The sequence below is a fragment of the Eriocheir sinensis genome, chromosome 18 (assembly GCF_024679095.1).
Source record: "Eriocheir sinensis breed Jianghai 21 chromosome 18, ASM2467909v1, whole genome shotgun sequence".
In the NCBI taxonomy this organism is placed as follows: Eukaryota; Metazoa; Arthropoda; class Malacostraca; order Decapoda; family Varunidae; genus Eriocheir; species Eriocheir sinensis.
The window spans coordinates 3,852,246-3,871,891 of record NC_066526.1 but is presented as its reverse complement, the minus strand read 5'-3'; the positions used below and the strand labels follow the sequence as shown (position 1 = coordinate 3,871,891).

The 19,646-nt window shown below is 42.7% G+C and overlaps 1 protein-coding gene across 1 annotated transcript in view; it reads right to left on the bottom strand.

Annotated features, from left to right (window-relative positions):
- LOC127000227 (potassium voltage-gated channel unc-103-like) overlaps positions 1-19,646 on the bottom strand; it is a 145,592-nt gene that overhangs the window by 110,281 nt on the left and 15,665 nt on the right. The gene's annotated exons all lie outside the window — the stretch shown is intronic.

The following is a 19,646-nucleotide window of genomic DNA, read 5'->3' as shown; positions in this document are numbered from 1 at the left end:
TTTTTTTTTACAGCAGAGGAGTCAGTTCAAGGGCATAAAAAAAAGGTAACAAATGTGAAAAAAAGCCCGCTACTCACTGCGAGGGAAAACGAGAAAACAATAATTGCGAGAAGAGAAGAAGAATCTAATAATAAAAAAAATAAAAAAAACGAGCATGTACGACAAGTTTAGTCCACGAGGAAAGACAAAGAGGAAAGCAAGACTCCGGGGAAAATAACTGATATTGAAGGCACGGCTGAAGGAAGAGAGAAGGAGAGGAAGAAAAGCGAGGACACACAAATTGATGAAGGAGACATGGAAGGCAAGAGGATGAGGTGATGAAGGAGGGAAGGAGAGAGAGTGAGAGAGGGAGGAGGAGGTGAAGGAAGACAGATATGCTCAATTTTATATTCTCAATTAAGAGAGAGAGAGAGAGAGAGAGAGAGAGAGAGAGAGAGAGAGAGAGAGAGAGAGAGAGAGAGAGAGAGAGAGAGAGAGAGAGAGAGAGAGAGAGAGAGAGAGAGAGAGAGAGAGAGAGAGAGAGAGAGAGAGAGAGAGAGAGAGAGAGAGAGAGAGAGAGAGAGAGAGAGAGAGAGAGAGAGAGAGAGAGAGAGAGAGAGAGAGAGAGAGAACGATGGCGAGAGAGGAGATACGCAGTTCTGATGGAAACTCTTCATTCACACATTTTCTCTCATCTTTCGAAGTGATTAATTGCAAGGGGAGACTATTAACATATTTTCAACGTCACCACCCACGCCTCTCCAACACCTCATCAGCGTGGAATTAATCATCACGCGAATAATGAGAGTCCAGAAAACGTCGAACGCGAACCCATCACGACGGAGAAAGGAGGAATCTGAACAACTTACGAGGCTGCATTGAGGTGTTGCGCAACTTGACGGACGGTTGTTGTGAGAATACCTGATCCAACCAAACACTTATTGAGAGATATTGCGTGATAGAGCTCTCCAGGTAATGCACGGAGCCCATAAACCTCACTCCTACGCGGGTTGCCCTTAGATGGATCGCCGAAAAATTGCAAGAGTGAGAGGCGGGAGTGATACGCGAGGAAGAACATGTGAAGTTACTCGAGATAATTGCGGAGGAGGAAATAATGAGGAGAAAGGAAGCGGAGAAGGAGAGAAACAGAGGAGTGTAGACGGATTAGTTTCGTTAATGTTATTCTGAGCCGAGCGATTGCCAACGAAACACCGATATTGCGTCCAGTTATTCGGAAAATCGAGGAAAATACGCAGAAGGCCAGACAAAAAAACTTATCGAGATAGTTAAGGGTGTTTAGTAAATGTATAAGAAACGAAAACCCGTGATTAAGTAGATATTATTGCGAAAAGTGACAAATACAACTCTGGCAAAACATCGAGTATAATCCGGAGAAATACAGAACAAAACAAGCCATAGAGATCATTAAAGGAATGGAGTAAATGTCCGTGAAAGAAAGTAAATGAAGAAAACGTTATTGTGAGAAGTGAGAAACACAACTGAGAAGGATCCGAGAAAGTCAATCAAAAAATCTTATCGGGATCATTAGCTACAGGGAGTGAAGTAATTGGACACGAAACACAAGAATGAGGAGAATGTTACTGTGAGAATTAAGAAACACAACTGAGGCAAATAACGAAGAAAACCCAGAAAGAAAACAAGACCAAAAAAACTCATTGCGATCATAACGACAGCAGAGTTAATGTACACGAAGCAAAGTAATGAAGAAAATGTTATTGTGAGAACTGAAAAACAACAACCGTGGGAAAAATCGACGAGACTTTAGAGAGAGCCAGAAGGAAAAAACTCATCGCGATTATTACGAGAGCAGAGTTAATGTACACGAAGCAAAGTAATGAAGAAAATGTTATTGTGAGAACTGAAAAACAACAACCGTGGGAAAAATCGACGAGAATTTAGAAGGAGAAAGAAGAAAACAGCTCATCGCCATCATTACCGAAGTGGAGTCCATGTACACGCAACGCAACACAGCCATAAAGAAAATGCTATTGTGAAAACGGAGAAGAAACAGAGCGCGGCAAAAATCGAGGAAAACACGAGAGTTATGGCGATAATCGAGAAATACAGTGGAGAGGAATTCCGGCAAACATTTATTGGGAGCACAGAGAGAAATACGATCTCGCCCCACTACAGCTGCATGGCCTGGTGTAATTACCGCTCTACACGCTACAGGTAAGTCAGGTAGGTCCTAATGACGCCCGCACCTGCTCTCTCCCTCCATCTCCCTTTCCCTCTCCGTCTCTCTTCTGCCTCCGCCTATGCCAACTGACGCTTTAGAGGTTTCGATTGCCTCTTCATTTCAAAGACAATATATGGCTAAACCCGCGCATGGTACACAAGATAGCTTCCTGGATGCTTGTATGCGTGTGTGTACGTGTGCCTGTGTGTGTGTGTGTGTGTGTGTGTGTGTGTGTGTGTGCATGCGCCACCCTTCCCTTAAAGCACACCTCTCCTCTGCGGTAAGGTTTGAGCCCCGTTTCCCGTGCATGGCGTCGGGGGTACTGCTTTAAACCATCCCGACGCTGCGATGGCTCGTCGGGCGGTGGCTGTTGCGGAGGAGACCCTTTTCCGGGGGCTGTTAATGGAGTAAATTGAATCCCGGTGCTGCGGGGCCTCTTAACGCTGTGGAGATGAGGGGAGACAGGCTTTTCTGGGAGGAAGTTGAGGCGTGAAGGACTTAGAAGACTCTTAATTTGGTGCAGAGTAAGAGAGGCTTTCCTGTGATGTTGTTAACGGGGTACACTGAATCCTGGCGCTGTTGGGGTGATGCTGTGACTTGGAATTCTGGTGCTGTGGGGTCTGCTAATGCTGTGGCTGAGGACTTCGTGGGTTGTTGGAGCGTCTCTTAGGTGGTTAGAAGACACTTGTTTGCATGCTAAGGGAGACGGAGGTTGTATAGAGGATGTTAATGAAGCTAATCGAATCCTTTTAATCCTGTGAGTATGGGCGTCAAAGGAGTTTTCTCAGAGGCTGGTAACGATGTGAAGTGCTTGGTAGACTGTTGATGACTAGCGCAGGGAGGCGAGGGTTCAGTAGAGGTTATTAAGGGAGTAAACTGAGGATTGGAGCTTTGGCTGAGATGGTGAGACTCTTTTTGAATGTTCTTGACGGCTTTTGATTGCTGGTGGAAGGAGGCGAAGGGAACAAAGTAAATCCTCTTAGTGCTACGAAGGCTTCTGACGCATAACTTTTAGGGTGGTAAAGCTCTTTTGGGACATTCTTGAGGGTGTACAGTATTTAGCAGCCTTCTGACTATTTGTGGAGGGAGGCGAAGGGAACAAAGTAAATCCTCTTATTGCTACGAAGACTTTTGACGTGTGACTGTTAGGGCGGTGAAGCTCTTTTGGGAGGTTCTTGAAGGCGTGCATTATTTAGCAGCCTTTTGATTGCTTGTGCAGGGGGACGAAAGGAAAAAAAGTAAATCTTCTTAGCGCTGCGGAGGTTCCTGATGCAAGGCTTTTATGGTGAGGCTCTTTTAGAAAGCTTTTGATGTAATGGTTGTTAAGGTGAAGCACTTATGAAAGGTTCTTGAAGTCATGAAGTATTAAGCAGCCTCTTGATTGCTTGTGGGAGGCGAAGGGGATGAAGTGAATCTTCTTAGCGATGCAGAGACTCTTGACACATAGCTGTTAGAATGAGGCTCTTTTGGAAGGCTCTTGGTGCATGGCTCTTAGGGTGAACAGCTCTTATTATTATGAAAGGTATCTTGAGGGATTGCATTATTTAGCAGATTCTTGATTGCTTGTGGGAGATGAAGGGGATGAAGTGAATCTTCTTAGCGATGCAGAGACTCTTGACGCATAGCTGTTAGAATGAGTCTCTTTTGGAAGGCTCTTGGGGTGAACGGCTCTTATGAAAGGTATTTAGTAGCCTCTTGATTGTTTGTGGAGGTAGACGAAGTGAATAAAGTGACTCTTCTTAGCGTTCCGGAGACTACTGATGGCTGTTAGGATGGTGAGGTTCTTTCGGAAAGTTCTTGAGGCATTAGGATAAAAGGCTCTTGCAAAAGGTTTTAAAAGTCATGCAGGATTTAGCAGCCTCTTGATTGCCTGTGGGAGACGAAGGGGATAAAGTGAATCTTCTTAGCGTTCCGGAGGCTCTTGATGCTGTGGCTGCTAAGGCTGAGAGGCTTTTCCTGGGGCTTAAGTGAGTGCGGTGGAGCGGTGTTAAGCTGCGGGATTTAGCATCGAGGAAAACGTGAGAGTCCTCCTTACCGTGACGCCTAAACCATATTGACTGCACTGTGACGGGTTCAGCTCTCCCTCTCCCTCTCCCTCTCTCTCTCTCGCTTGTTTCCTTGCTTGCCTGCCTCCCATACTATACTGGCTCGGTTCAAAATGGACGGTAGCCAAAAGGGTTCCGAATAACAAGTTTTGGGTTCAGAAACATTTTTGTGTTTTGGAATCCCCGGAGAAAGGAAAGAGGGGGAAAAAGGGAGCGAAATAAGCCGCGGAGGGTGAAAGGGAAAATATGGAGGAAATACTGGCAAGGATAATGTAAAGGAAAAGTTGGGCTAATAATAGTAGTGGTATTAGTAGTGGTGGTGGCAGTGGTAGTGGTGGTGGTATTGGCGTTGGTGGTAGTGGTGGTGGTGGTGGTGGTAGTAGTAGTAGTAGTAGTAGTAGTAGTAGTAGTAGTAGTAGTTGTTGTTGTTGTTGTTGTTGTTGTAGCAGTAGTAGTAGTAGTAGTCGTAGTAGTAGTCGTAGTAGTAGTAGTAGTAGTAGTAGTAGTAGTAGTAAAACAATAATAATAATAATGACAAGAATAAGAATAACATTAAGAAAAAGAAGTAGAAGAAGAAGAGACATATACCACCCTGATCACAAACACGAACGAACATATTGAAAACTAAGTAAGAAAGAAAGAAAGACAAGACGTAAAGAAAGAAAAAAATAAAACAGAAAAAAAACTTCCCTGGGTGATGCGCCGTAAGAAAAAAAAAAAAAAAAATCGCACTTCCAAAACTTAAGCGCATCTTTTTTTTCTTCACACGGCGTCACTTTTTCCTTCACCCTCTTCTCATTTTTCCTCCTTGAAGCCTCCACGCCAAACAAGCTACGCACGGATCCTCAAACTCTCCCAGGCGACACAAATTTCCCGGACTTGACATAAACCTTGCCACGGGGTCACGAAGGAGTGTGAGACGCCGTGCAACCCGCCAGCGAGAGAGCCAGCCAGCCAGCCCGCCCGCCAGCCAGCCATCTCGAGAGCCAGCCCGCCAGCCCTCCCTTCCCAGATCAGCGGGAGTGTGGGAGTGTCTGCAGCCCTTCCCCTGGTAACGAGCGCCTGACAGGAGGACGCGTTTCTCATCCAAAATACGGCGACTGCTTCCGCTTTTGTCCTGAATATTAAAGTGCGTTGTCATGAGACGGGGCAAAGGGGGGAAGGTAAAAAGTGCATAGGAGGTGAAAAAGGTAAAAGGTTTAAAAATACTGGACGACGCCATGATCCTGAAATTGTAGTAAGACGAATAGGATGAAAACCAGCAGCTGAGCAACAAGAAAACAGCGATAGTAGTAGTAGTAGTAGTAGTAGTAGTAGTAGTAGTAGTAGCAGTAGTAGTAGTAGTAGTAGTAGTAGGTGCATTGGAGATGAAAAAGGTAAAAGAGCTGGCTGGTTTCATATGAGGTTTAAAAATGTTGAACGACGCCATCTTGAAATTGTGGCAAAATGAATAGTATGAACACAACCAACAGTGGAACAAGAAACAGTCGTAATGATAGTTGTGGTAGTAAGGGTAGTAGTAGTAATGATAGTAGTAGTAGTAGTAGTAGAGGTAGTTGTAGTAATAGTAGTAGTAGTAGAAGTAGTTGTAGTAATAGTAGTAGTAGTAGAAGTAGTAGTAGTAATAGTAGTAGTAGTAGTAGTAGTAGTAGTCGCAACATGATAATAATAACAATAACAGTAAAAATAGCAACACCCTCCAGGCCATCACCAACATAAAGCCACGACGCAGCACGAAGAGAGTTTTTAATGTAGTCTTTTGATCACCACGAGGGGAGAGGACGAGGCCTTACCTGCACGCCGGGCCGCCATCACACCTGCCCTGGGCCCCTACCTGTTACCTGGGGACATTAAGACACCTTTTGACCTGAGCCAGTGACCTTGGGAGAAAATAATTGGACATCAAAAAGGAGCTCTGAATAAGGACTGCAGCTCGGGAAGTGTGTGAAATATTTTGGGTACGATTTTAAAAGAGAAAACATGAAATAAAAGATCACAACATACTAACTGCAAGACGATGGATTTTGAGCACACTGAACAGCACATCTCACACAAACACACATTGACATTTGCAAACACAGCCAGCCAGCCAGACACAAACACAGAGATACACTATTGACCTACACTCAGTTATCTTCCACAGTAAAGACAATGGATGGTATTAATTAACAATGCCAATATAGTTAAGCATGGCGAACTGAAAGCGTATTATTGAATTATGGTAAGAAGTTAAAAGAGAAAGCTTATTGAATCATGTAACATCACTTAACCAAACAAAGCACAGGAGGGATAATAAGACTTCATACGTGTAACACTGACAACACACACCACACGGATCAGTAACACAAGCTTAGCACAGACGCACCGCAGCCTCATACCGGAGCTGCGGCGGCCTCACACGGATCACCATGGAAAGAAAAAGTGATCATGCATTTCTCGTCCATGCAAGCGACGTCAAGCCACAGGAAGAAAAACATGCGCTCCAGAAGCCTCCCCAAGGTCGGTCAGGGTGAGTCCGCTACCTGAGACCCGATTTTGTTTACGAATTCGATGTTCTAAAGAAAGTCTGCCGAAGTCACTGCCACACGACTTTCAAGGTTATACGAGTGTTTATACTTAAGTTTGGTCAGGTTTGGCTTTTTGAGATATTAAAGGTCTGTGCGCTACTGGAAAATTTTATTCTTCGGAGTGGGGTCTCGCAAAGCCGCCACCGTAACCACCATCGCCGCCGCCACCACATCAATCTTGCAGCTGTACGAGTGCTTGCTTGCGTTTTGTCAAGGAAGGCTCTTTAAAGATGAAATGGCGCGGCGTCGATTGTGTCAGGGTTTGCTTGAAGCTTTCCCTCCATTATAAAGTGAACTCCTGAAAGCCTCCGTTGCGGTACAGTGATCAAAGTGTTTCGCCTGAGATTAAATGCAGCAACACTAACCGTGACGTGGTCATTTGTAGCTTTACTCTAATTTATGAAAGAGTGTGTAATGCCGGCGCTACACGAACCTCCAGAATATACGAGCTAGTTTGCGTTTCCTGGGTTAAGTTTAAAGCAACGTTATCAGCGAGAACACCAAGAGGCGGGTGCTCTAACACTAACCGTGACATGAACTTACGAAGCATTATCTTAAATTATAAAAAGAGTTCGTAATGCCGGCGCTACACGAGCCTTACAGAATATACAAGAGTTAGTTTGCGTCTCCTGGGCTAAGCTTAAAGCCACGTTATCAGCGAGAACACCCAAAGAAGCGGATAAACACGCACGGCAAACATTCCGACGACTCGCGGTGGACTTGTATCTCCCGTCCCTTCCCAAACTGCAAATGCGCCCTGGCTTCACGGTTTTCCTTTTAATTCAGTTTACGACTCGAGTTTGCGTCCGTGAGTCAAAAACAATAGAAGGTGAATACCAAACTTGCGTAATCCACTGCCGTCACCTCTGATCAGATTCGCCCGAACGCCGTAAAGTCCTGGCTTGAAGGTTGAGGAGCCGCCAACTTTGCATCCCTCAGCGAGAAAGAACGACCCTGACGCGAAATAAGATGACAAGGAAAACGCACTGGCAAGGAAACGCGATGACAAGGTAAGATGAAAGGAGGAGAACGCCACGACAGGGAAAGGCGATGATAGCAATACGTGATGAGAAGGAAAAGAGGAAAAAGCAACGGCAGGGGAACACGACGATGCGAGGAAAATATGAAGAGGAAAAGGCAACGACAGGGAAATACGACGATAATGAGAAGGAAACATGAAAAGAGGAAAACGCAACTGGTAGGGAAATACGGTGATAGCAAGACGTGATGGCAGCGGCAAGCAAGGATAGGAAAAAGCAATGACAAGCAGCGTAAGAGCATTGCCGGATAAACACGTAAACAGACTTGGCTATCGCGGCAACTTCCCCACCATGACCGGACCTTTCAGAAGACCGACACGGAAGTAGATTAATTAACCAGATACATCGTTTTGAGAGGCGACAACACACCATGCACCATAAAAAGCATACAAAAAGAACATGCAAATAAAGAAGCACACATCTACACAACACAATCACGAGAAAACAAACTCAGCATGATACGATTCCTTTACAAGAGAGAGAGACAGAGAGAGGTCATGCTGCAAGGTGACATGCTAGTTCCTTTTCTACCTACAATACCAACTCGACACTACCCAAACCAGATCACACACCACTTAATTCCGGGTCATCCTAACTAGAATCTCTCGTGGGGTCTAGATTGTGAGGGGAAGCATTTATCGCCTCGGGGCTGGAAGAGGGGCTGGTGAGGGGGCGGAAGAAGGGCACTAGGGAACAGGAGACGTGTGCATCGTAACACCTTTAAGGGCTTGGAGAATAAGAGTCTATTTGCCGTAAACTGAGCACCCCCTCCCGGCAGGCCAGACCCTAACTTTGGGTAGGTATAGATAATGAGAGAGAGAGAGAGAGAGAGAGAGAGAGAGAGAGAGAGAGAGAGAGAGAGAGAGAGAGACGATATAGAGGCGAGGGAAAGACAGAAAGAGATAAAAGGAAAGAGAAATAAAGAATAAAACTCCTATATATGGTGCACTATGGGAGATAAGCGTCCAGAAAAAACTCCCAGAAAAGGGCAGAAAATCACTATGAAACGTCCTTTTTTTATGGTTTTAAAGGGACGAGGGAGAGGGAGAGGGAGAGGGAGGGCGAAAAAACAAAGAATGGTTAAGAGTGGTGAACGGACTGGACTGAAAGAGAGGATGCATATATATAAAGGAAGCCTTAAAAGTCAAATTCATTCATGTCCTGCCATGTTTCAGAGGAAGATAAGCTAATACTCTCCAACCTGTTTTTCTGATTGATCGTCTCCAGAGTTCACCGTAATACTGAGAACCTGTAAAGAGAACGGTAAGTTTAGGGGGGGACTATGGGAGACAGGAAGACCCAGCACGAGGAGGAGGAGGAGGAGAAGGACGAGGATGCAACGAGGGGGAGGTGGAGTAGAAGGAGAAGGAAGACAAGGGGGGCAAGGAGGAGGAGGAGGAGGAGGAACAGGGGAAAGAATAACGAGAATGAAAAAGAAGATGACAGAAATGATGCATATGGAATGAGGAGAATTGAGAAGAAGCTCAGAGACTTACACGAAATGAAGATCCGGAGAAGGAACACAAAGAGAAAGAGAAGGTGAATGAGGTGGACAGAAATGACGGGAATAAAACTGAAGGACAAGGAAAATGGGATCAAGGAGAAAGGATATATGAGACGGAAGGTTAGGAGAAGGAAAACGTTGAGGAGGTGGAGGACAAAAAATGGCGGAAATGAATGATGGAGAGGGAGAAGAGGGTAAAGAAGGAAAGATCAAGAGGGTATAGGAAAAAGATTAGAAGGAAAGAGAGGCAGGGAAGTGGATGCTAAAGGGGAAAGGGAGTAAGTCAAGGGTAACTTTTTCCGCCCCGCTTCTGGTCTGACGTCACCTTATTTACATGATACGGGAAAGTTAGCGAAGTCACCCTCCAAATACGAGAAATAAAAAGGAGACTTTAAACACATTTATCAACGAAGTTTCCCCGGAACAAAAATAATGCAATATGACACAAGTTCTTTCCCTTCTGGAGGCCGAGGGAAACATTACTGTTACGGATATTATTACTTTAGTTTCCCTTTTTATTCTCAGTTTGGTGTTTGACGTCAGCCAGAAGCGAGGCTCTTCTGGTGTCCTAAGAGGCAACACAGAGGACACGAATGCAGCGCTGGGACACAGGGACACGCGAGCATCATTAGGACACAAAGACATGAGGGAAAGGCAAAGGGTAACATCAAAAAGACACATACATACCATTAGGATACATATGGTACACTAAACACACATGTAAAACACATAGCACACGACACAGGGTCAAGGGGAGTATATTTTGGCAGCGTAAGGAATGCTAGGGATACATGAGGACAAACTGGGATCATTATGCACGGGATAACACATAATGCATTTTTGTAGAGCACTAAGGAGCAATGGGAGGGACAATTATTAAGGGGAAGATGCAAGGAAATGTAAGAGGAAAAGAGGAACGATACGGATATGGTGGCAATGAATAGACATGAATAAGACCAACAGAGGATGTGAAAAATATCAACAGAAGGTAAAAGAAGTGCTTACAGAGGGTACGAAGGTGCTAAAGAAAGTTAACAGAGGTACCAAGATACTGACAGGGGTACCAACAGAATCTAAAAGAGGGGACAGTGGTGCCAAGAGAGAGGAAACAGTGATGCCAACTTTTTCTTGGAATCCCCGAAGCTGTCTCGCGCGAGCTCAAGCGTGGATAAGATTTTATTTTTTATATTTTAAGTTTCCTTCACGCTAACGAGGGGAAAAATATAAAGTTTCTCAGGAAGGCGATCTAAAACCATTCCGGTACGATACGAGGAAAATAATAAAAAGGGAAAATCGAGGCACGAGTGACCAAGAACTTGAAATGAGATGCAGGTCACAGGTAGCGAGGCCTTCCTTCCCCGAACAGAAAATATGGAGGGATTATAAAAGCAAGACGTATTTCAGAAAACCCCCAAAACGTATCGGGGTACTTGGGAGTCGCTCGGCAGATGAGGGGACACATAGCAGACCGCGGGGGGCATTCATGTTTACTGAGGCGAGCTGAATAACCCACCGAGATGAATGAATGAATGACATGGGAACGGCCTCAAGAGGGGCCAGCATTTGAAGAGGAAGGAGACGCGAATAGATAGATAGATAGACGGATAGATTGAAGTAGGAGTAGAAGTTCCAAACCTACCATATATCAGGAGTTAATCAAGGGGCAAAGATGATGACTGACTGACAAGGAAACGGCTTCAAGAGGGCCAGCACTTGAGGAGGAAGGAGACGAGAGTAGATAGATAGATAAACGGATAGATTCAAGTAGGAGTAGGAGTTCCAAACCTACCATATATCAAGAGTTAATCAAGGGGCAAAGGTGATGACTGACTGACAAGGAAACGGCTTCAAGAGGGGCCAGCACTTGAGGAGGAAGGAGACGAGAATAGATGGATGAAAAGACGGATAGATATAAGTAGGAGGCTCCAGGAGTTGAGGCCACAAACCTACAGACCGTCAATTAATCAAGGGAACTTATGTGATTTGCAAGATGACTGACTGACTGACAAGGGAACGGTTTCAAGAGGGACCAACACTTGAGGAGGAAGGAGACGTGAATAGATGAATGTATTGAAGTAGGAGGCTGCAGCAGTAGAAGCCCCAAACCTGCTGACGGTCGGAATTAATCAAGAGGCCTTATGTAAGATGGAACGATGATTGACTGATTAACGAACGGCCGTAGAGATGAAGGGAGATAATTAGATAGATAAGGAGAGTAAAGGAAGACTAGGCAATAGATGTAGAAACCTTTGAGCATCTACCAGTCAGATATTCAATAAAGGGGAGGAAAGGGAGATACAGAAATGATTGAATGATTAAGGAGCAGCTTCTAGAGATGGAGATAGATAGACAGAAGGAAAGTGAATCAGAAGTGAGAGAAGCCTTTAAACAACGGACGGTGAGAGGGTCAATAAAGGGGACGAAAGTGAGATGCTGAGAAGGGTGACTGACTAATTAGGGTACGGCTTCTGGAGACAGAGATCGATAGATAGGAAGAAAGGAAGGTGGGACAGGAGACTTTAGACATACAACAGTGAGAGGGCCGATGAAGAGGACGAAAGTGAGATACAGAGCAGAATGGCTGAGAAAAAGTAACCAGCACTTAAGAAGGAAGGACTTAAGGAGACCTGGATGGAAAAGAGAATGAAGAAATGTAGATGAAGGCGTCTTTAAAACATCTAACCGTGAGAGGGTCGATGAAGGGGACGTCAGTGAGATGCAGAGAAGAATGGCTGAGAAAAAGGAACCAGCACTTAAGAAGGAAGGACTTAAGGAGACCTGGATGGAAAAGAGAATGAAGAAATGTAGATGAAGAAGTCTTTAAAACATCTAACCGTGAGAGGGTCGATGAAGAGGACGAAAGTGAGATGCAAAGAAGAATGGCTGAGAAAAAGTAACCAGCACTTAAGAAGGAAGGACTTGAGGAGACGTGGATGGAAAGGAGAATGAGGAAATGTAGATGAAGGCGTCTTTAAACATATAACCGTGAGAGGGTCGATGAAGGGGACGTCAGTGAGATGCAGAGAAGAATGTATGAGAAAAAGGAACCAGCACTTAAGATGGAAGGACTTAAGGGGACGTGGATGGAAAGGAGAATGAGGAAATGTAGATGAAGGCGTCTTTAAAACTTCTAACCGTGAGAGGGTCGATAAAGGGAACGACAGTGGAATGCAGAGAAGAATGACTGACTGAAAAAGGGACCAGGCCTTAAGAGGGAAGGATCGGACTTGGAAGGAACGAGAGAGTGAAGAATGGTAGATGTAGAAACCTTTAAATACCTGACAGTTAAAGGGAGATGAATGTGAAATGCGTAGAAGATAAAAAGGAACCAGCTCATAAGAAGAAAGAAGGAACGGAGGAGACGTGGGTGGAAAGAGAGAATGAAGAAAAATAGATGAAGAAACCTTTAAATACCTGACAGTTTAAGGGAGACGAATTTAAAATGCGTAGTAGATTAAAAGGGACCACCTCATAAGAAGGAAGGAACGGAGGAGACGTGGGTGGAAAGAGAGAATGAAAGAAAGAAGAAGCGACAGTCGAAGTGAAAGCCCTTAACCTGCTGACAGTCAGAGGGCCAATCAGCAGCCTAATATGGGGGATGAGATTGGTCAGGAATGTCTCTCTGTTATCGCTAGACGCCGACGGAAGCATCTCATTGGACAAGCAGTTCCCGCAGTGATGACGTGGAAAACTCCGTCAGCCAATCTTGTTTTCCAATAGCTCGAACGGGAATCTTAGGCGAGGAGACGAGACGGAGACGTGGAAATGTTTTATACCTGAATATCTGACACGCTTTCATTGACAAGGGAAAAAACAGCCCGACACTGACTCGCAGGAGGTAATATGCATGTTTACGAGGGCTTGAAGAAAGAAAGAGCAGAGGAGGTGGTGTTATTATGCGTGAAATATTGATGGAAGTGTGTTATACCTGAAAATTTGACACTCGTTCATTGGAAAAGCAATAAAAAACATCCTTAAGGGGACTCAAAAAAGGTAATATGCATGTTTAGGAGAGGAGGAGAGGAGGACGTCTTTGTATGTGAGAAGAAAAGATGTGGAAATGATTTATACCCGAATATTTGACACGCGATCACTGAGAAGAGAAAAAAAACAACCTGACGGGGACTCAAAAAAGGTAATATGCATGTTTAGGAGAGGAGGAGAGGAGGACGTATTTGTATATGAGGAAAAAAGATGTGGAAATGATTTATACCCGAATATTTAACACGCGATCACTGAGAAGAGAAAAAAACAGCCTGACGGGGACTCAAAAAAAGTTCATCCTTACGTCTAGAAGAGCTTGAAGGACAGAATGGCAGAGGTGAAGATCTTTTTATGCGCGAAGTGTAAATGTAAATGTGTTATACGTGGATATTTGACACGCCATTGCAGAGAAAAGTTAAGATCTGCCACAAGAGGACTCAAAAGGTGATATTTACGAAATGGAAATGTGTTACACGTGGATATTTGACGCGCCATTGAAGAGAAACGTTAAGAGGAGCCACCCGGGGACTCCACTAGGTAATGTTCATGTTTATAGCGACACTGTGGGAAGCAGGAGTATAGGATGAGACTGCCTGGGGCGGAGGAGATGAGGTTAAAGGAGTAAGCCCCAAGCAAACACAGGGGAAGGTGGGCTGGGAATAACAGAATGAGACCAACGTTGATACATAAAAGTAAGGGAGGGCGCTGTCGTTAGAGCTGAGGTAAGGAGAGGTGAAGGTGGTCTGGAAATAAGGAATAGATGACCAACATTGAGACATTAAAGGGAGGACGAAGGCGCTGTGGTTAGACATAGTTGAGGTAAGGAGAGGTGAAGATAGATTGAAAATAAAGGAATATATAAAAGCAACATTGAGACATAAGAGGGTTGAGGTCAGGTTAGGTGTAGGTGGTCTGGGAATAAGGAATAAATAAGACCAACATTGACACAGAAAAGGAAGTAAGGGGGCGCTGTGGTTAGACATAGTAGGGTTAGGTGAAGGTGGTCTGGGAATCAAAAAAAGAAAAAAGACAAACATTGATACAAAAAAACGGAGAAAGACGGCGCTGTGGTTAGACATAGTTGAGGTAAGGAGAGGTGAAGGTAGATTGAAAATAAATAAATAAATAAAAAATAACATTGAAACATAAAAGGGTTGAGGTCAGGTTAGGTGTAGGTGGTCTGGGAATGAAAGAAAAAAAATAAATAAAAACATTGACACAGAAAAAGAAGGGCCAAGGAGGAATGGTTAGACGAAGCTGATTTAAGGTTAGGTAAAGGTGGTCATGAAAGAGAATAATAAATAAGACCAACACTGATATATAGAAAGGAGGGAAAGGGCGCTATGATTAAAGGTAAGGGTTAGGTAAGGAGGCAGGGACGAGGCAAGGGTGGCAGGGAACAGCAAATAAATACATACTTAAAATTAACACAATGCTGCATAAAATAACAATGAAAGGCAATTATAAGTCAACAATTATTTAAAACATGAAACTAATTAAAACAACATACATAGAATTAAAAAGAAAATATATAATCAACATCATGGCAAATGCAAGGGATACCAACACACAATTAATAAAGCAGATACAAATTAAGAGCATGTAATAAATAGTAATAAAAAGAACATGATGAGAACTTAGAACATCAATCACACATACCAAGAACATAATGAAGAGGCAGACTCACACAAACGCACATGAAAGTAAACAACCCCCACATAGGAAAAAAAAAAAGAGAAACGCTGCAATCAACATCGTGAGGCTCAAACAACAACAATAACAACAACACGATAAAAAAAACCCACAAAAAAAGTCAAGCAAACAAAAACGAAAAAAACAATCACAAAATACCACCCAAAATTTTTTACCGCCCTGTTAACGGAAAGAATCGGAGCTCGCATCGGATAAAAAAAAGAGCAGAGAGAAATTGTTTCCAGGTATTAAAAGAAAAAGAAAAAAACGGGAGAAGTGAAATAAAAGGAAAAGAATGAGCGTGCGGGCGGGTCGGGCGATATGACTCCTCGCTCCCTTGCCCTTTCGCTCGGCGCCGGAAGAAAAACGTGAAGGTGGCTGATATGAGTGCGTCTGTGTTCACGCCACCCACACAACGCGCGCTAGTATGGAACACGAAGGCAACACACGCACAACACAGCACACATACTGCTGCAACACCTATACACCAAAGACAACACAATGAAAATACGCCAAACAACATAAAGACAATATCAACAACACGAAGTTAATAGGAAACACCAAGAAGACAGAGTGAAAACATCAACACCGTATGAAGTCAACAGTAAGCAAGACAACATCAAGACAACACAAAGTCAACATTCAACATCAAGACAACACAACACTGAGTTAACATTAAACACCACGACAACATCAAAACAACACAACATCGACACAACACGGAGTTAATAAGAAACATCAAAACAACAAGAATACCACGACAACATCAACATTAACACCAAGAAAACACATCAACAGCAACACAACACGACTATAACATCAATAAAGCCAACATCAAGAGGAGAGTAACTAAAACGACACTTACTTCACGTCAAAGAAATCTACAAAACATGGCACACGAGGTTATCAAATGTGTGAGTGTGTAAGCTTCGAAATGTCTGAAAATATGGGCTTTAAACTTGATGAACAGCACACAAGTTAATCAAGTGTGTGTGTGTGTGTGTGTGTGTGTGTGTGTGTGTGTGTGTGTGTGTGTGTGTGTGTGTGTAAGCTTCGAAATGTCTGAAAATATGGGCTGTAAACTTGATAGACAGCACACGAGGTTATCAAGTGAGGGTGTGTAAGCTCTGAAATGTCTGAAAATTTGGGCTTTAAACTTCATAGATGGCACACGAGGTTATCAAGTGTGTGTGTGAGTATGTAAGCTCCGAAATGTCTGAAAATATGAGCTTTAAACTTGATACACAGCACACAAGGTTATCAAGTATGGTTGCGTAAGCTCCGAGATGGGTGAGAATATGGACTCTAAACTACATGGGCAGCACAGAAGGTTACACAGTGCCACACAAGGACTATGACACAAACTCCAGACTAGGATGGAATAAAAGTGAAACTGTTATTAGCACGAAAACTACGGGAGGGAGTGAGGCGCCGCATTCCCACCCGCCGCCGCTGCTAAAAGTTTGCGGCACGGCGAGGTGAAAGAAGGAGACTCAAGCCCTGGATGCGGCGTGAATAACCATGGCGGCAAAGTTATAACCAGCACACACGGGGAAAAAGACCCTAAACGACCCCAGACGACTCCACAAAGACCTAATTATGACGTTATCTTGACCCGAACGCATCCCATTAAAGGACCGCAAAGAACAAACAAAAGCAAACAAAAGAAGTAACCAAATAGCCCTCACAATACCTCCCCCCCCCCCCCCCCCACACACGTTCTCATAGCCTCCCCCCTTTCCCCTCTCCCCTCCCCCCCTCCCTCGACAACAATGGACCTGTGGAAGTGCTAATCTCGAAAAAAAAAAGGAAACAATCAATTGGCCGCCACAAAAAGTCGTAATTATATCAGCTTCTGTAATCGCCGCACTGCATAATTAGATTCATGTGCAATTTCCCGCTCGTAATTATATTTGAGGCGAAGTTTTGAGTATTTGTATGACTGTATTTCACCGCAGAAGCAGGAAGAGTTTTAATTTTACACTGCATTGTCTTGGATGTTCACGGTTATTCAGGTTAAGGTAGAAAAGTTTTGCATCTTTAAGGGTCAGAAAATGAGAGAAGAAACGAAATTGCATGAGAGGAAACGGGAGGAAACAGACTAACTTTTTTCAAGGATATGGAACCAGAATAACATCATGGAGAGGTTACGTTCCATCGTCTTCAATATTCACGGGGTCTGTTTTAAGTGGAAGACGAAGTGTACTGAGGAAGAGTGTGTAAGTGTTAGGAAGTGAGAGAAGATAAACTGATCGAAAATTAGGGAAAAAAGAAGACGATTTGAATTGCGTGTTAGGAAGTGAAAAAAAGAAAAAAAGAAACATGATTAAAAGTTAGAAAAGAGAAGACGAAGTGAAAACGTGTTGAAAAGTGAAAAAGAAAACATGAATGAAAGTTTAAAAGGAGAAGACGACGATTTGTTTTGCGAGTTAGGGAATAAAAGAAAAAAAAAACACGATTGAAAGCCGCAAAAAGAGACGAAACAAACAGAATAATCAGATAGAATTCATAACCCTTGGGATCTTTCTTTATCGAGCTAATCAATGAAACCAATTATCAGACTAACGAACAAAGCGAATTACATTGTGAGCGCCAGGGAACAAAAAGTATAAAGAGAAAAATGAAAAATGACAATACGTAAAATCCTTGAAAAAAATAACAATACGTAAAATAACAATAAAAATGACTATACGTAAAAAAATGACAATACTTAAAATACAATAAAAATGACAATACCTAAAATCCTTGAAAAAAATTACAATAAGTAAAATAACAATAAAAATGACAATACGTAAACAAATGACAATAAGTAAAATAACAATAAAAAATAACAATACATAAAATAACAATAAAAATGACAATACGTAAACAAATGACAATAAGTAAAATAACAATAAAAAATAACAATACATAAAAAAACAATAAAAATGACAATACGTAAAAAAATGACTACATAAAATCCTTGGAAAAAAATATCAACAAGAAGACTTACACTTTCCTCTGGTTTTAAATTACTTTCAGCCTTTAAACGATTTGATGCATTAAGAAAATAGCAACAATGTAGAAAAAAATGCTATCGTAAAAAACATCAGAAGTTCCAGAAGAATAACAAAAACCAGGATCAAAACAAACGAATTCAATTTCTATTCACTTCAAACGATTCACCGCTTTGACAAATAATAATATAAACATAGTAAAACATGAACAGAATTACCGTACCAACATCAAAAGATCGGGATGATAAAAAAAAAAAGTAATAGCAGAACACGAATGCAAATAACACTTATGACTTTGAAATCACTTGACAACCCGAAATTGATCGCTCTTTCGGCCACCTCTTTGGATTCTTTTTAGGATCAGCGAGTGGCGGGCTTTTTTTTATTATTGTTTCCTTTTTTTGTGCCCTTGAGCTGTCTCCTTTGTAGTAAAAAAAACATGAACAAAACAACACGAATAAACCTACAGCATAAAAATCATCAAATACTCGGAAAAAAAACTCGACAACACAAAAGGATAAACAGAGTATTGGTTTTAAAATCAATTTCATTCCTAAAAACAAAAACCCTCATCGCTCTAAACAATCAACATTCAACAAAACAAAAACACACACAGTTCAAACATCACCAATACCCGAGGAGGTAAAAACAACAACGTAAAGGTAAAGAAAAAGCCAGACAGAAAATCCGAGCCAGGCAGAATACGAGTAAGGAACAGAAAGCACGAGGCGGAGACATTGACAACAGAACAAACACACTATTGGCTTTAGAACCGCCCGAAACGTCTGCGGAAAGGGACAACTTGGGAAGGAACCGCAGGAGGGAGAGAGGAAGAAGAAGGGAACGCCGAAGGAAACCGAAGGAAGCTAAGGGAAACCGAAGGAAATAGAAACCAACATATCGCGGCTGGGAGGAAGGAAGAAAATGTAGAGGACGGCAGACGGGAAGGGAAAACCACTACACGGAACACCAGAAAATGATAAAAGAGGCGATGAGCGGAAGGAAACGAAGGATACAGAGGATGGCGGGAGTATAGGAAAGGATACCGAGGAGGAGGAGCGAGAGGAGAAGGAGGAGGAGGACGGAGGAATGGAAAAGGAAAACAATAATAAAAAGGAAAGGTAATTCAGGTGCTGATGATTTTGTATAGCAAGGAAAAAAATGGAGTTACAGGAGATGAAAATAAAAGACAAGTGAAGAATTACCCAACAAAAAACTGTGAAATTAAACAACTTGAATAACAAAAAACAACAATAACAAAAATAATTATGAAAATGAGGAAAAGGAAAAATGGAAACGGGACAAATATAAAGAAGAGAAAACGAGAAACCAGAATACCAAAAGAAGGAAAAGGAGATAAAAAGGAGAATAAAAGATGAAAAGGAAGACAAAAAAAATGAACACAGGAAGAAAATGAAGATGTGACAGACAGATAAAGAAATATAAACTAAAACGAGAGAAAATGGAATATCGAAGAAGGAAAAGGAGGCAAAGAAAAGGATAAAACAGAGAAAAGAAACAAAAATAAAGGTACACAGAAAAAAATGAAAAAGCGATAGACAGATAAAGAAGTAAAAACCTAAAACGAGAGAAAATGGAATATCGAAGAAGGAAAAGGAGGCAAAGAGGAGGATAAAAC